Below are 1,630 nucleotides of genomic sequence, written 5' to 3' on the forward strand. Positions count from 1 at the left end.
TCCCAATTTTTTATATGTCTCTATATAAGATTGGCAGTATAAACAATCCCAAGGAGAAAACAACAAACCAATGGTTCTAAGGAGACATGGGAGAGGAGGAGGTGAGGGAAAGGAAGTGGGGAGCCAACAAACTCAGGGACAAGGGAACAACAAGGGACTTCACATTATTGGTGAGGAGGGTGTAGAATACCCGATGTCGCTTGATCAATTGTAATTAGTTGAGAGAAATTTCAGAGCACTATATAAAGGGTGAACATGGCAGTGGAGCAAGAAGAGAGTAAAAGGAAATGGAGGAAAAAGCCAGGAGGCAAAATCTATAGAAATAGGTATAAATATAGGCAATTGCATATGTAAATATACTAACATATAGTGATGCGGTATTTGTCGATGTACATATATTTATATGTTAAAGCATTAAGGTAGCCGACGGACTTTAAGCCTCTAATCAAGTCTTCCCTCAACACAAGAATACTGTGTTCTAATAACCTGGCACGGTGTGATACTCACCTTCCCTACACAATCACTGAAGACAAAATGTGTACATAAACAAATGTGGTGAAGAAAGCTGATAGTGCCCGGCTATCAAAAGATATAGCATCTGGGGTCTTAAAAACTTGAAGTTCAACAAGCGGCCAGCTATAAGGGAAGCAACAAAGCCCACATGGAAGAAGCACACCAGCCTGTGTGATCACAAGGTGTTGATGGGATCAGGTATCAGAAAATTAAAAACAATGAATTAAATTGATTGAAGGGGAGGGGTCAGAGTAGAGACCCAAAGACCATCTGTAGACAATTGGACATTCCCTTACAGAAGGGACGATTCAGCTGAAGTGCAGTATAGCACTCACGAAACACACAATGCTCTCCTAGTTCTTTGATGCTTCCCCGCCCCACTCCCCATCATGACCCAAGTTCTACCTCACAAACCCGGCTAGACCGTGCTATGTACATTGGTACAGATAAGAGCTTTCGACACATGGAATCCAGGACAGATAAACCCTTCAGGAACAGTAATGGGAGTAGCAATGCCATGAGAGTACGGGGAGGGTAAGTGGGAAAGGAGGGAAGACAAATAACAGAAATGTGGGTGAAAGGACATAGAAGATGGTGTAAGATATGAACAAATAATAATATATAATTTAGTAAGGATTCACAAGGATGGCAGGATGAGGGAGAGAGTAAAAAAGAGGAGCCGATATCAATGGGGTCAAGAAGATTGAAAATGATGATAGCAACATATGTACAAGTTCACTAGATATAATTGATTTATGGGTTGTTATAATATCTGCAAGAGCCTCCCCTCAAAAAAAGGCTTTAAAAAAAACGAGCCTTAGAAGCAAGTGTGGCAAGACTTGGTCTCACGAAGATGGCAATTTTTAAATTATTATTAATCATTTTTGGGGAGCTCTTACAGATATTATACCAATCCATTATTCAATTAGATCAAGCATAATTGTACAATTGCTACCATCATGAGTTTCAAACCATTTTCTTTCTTCTTGAACTCTTTGATATCAAATTTTGAGCCATGAATCCAACCAGTTATTGTTAAGAAAAAAGAAAGAGTACCTGGGAGGTAAAAATGGTGACTACCCGTGGCTGCTGATGGGAGGACTGAGTCTACCTAATG

This window comes from Echinops telfairi, unplaced genomic scaffold (genome assembly GCF_000313985.2).
Source record: "Echinops telfairi isolate 266 unplaced genomic scaffold, ASM31398v2 ScPeMD7_7463;HRSCAF=8501, whole genome shotgun sequence".
NCBI classification, from domain to species: domain Eukaryota; kingdom Metazoa; phylum Chordata; class Mammalia; order Afrosoricida; family Tenrecidae; genus Echinops; species Echinops telfairi.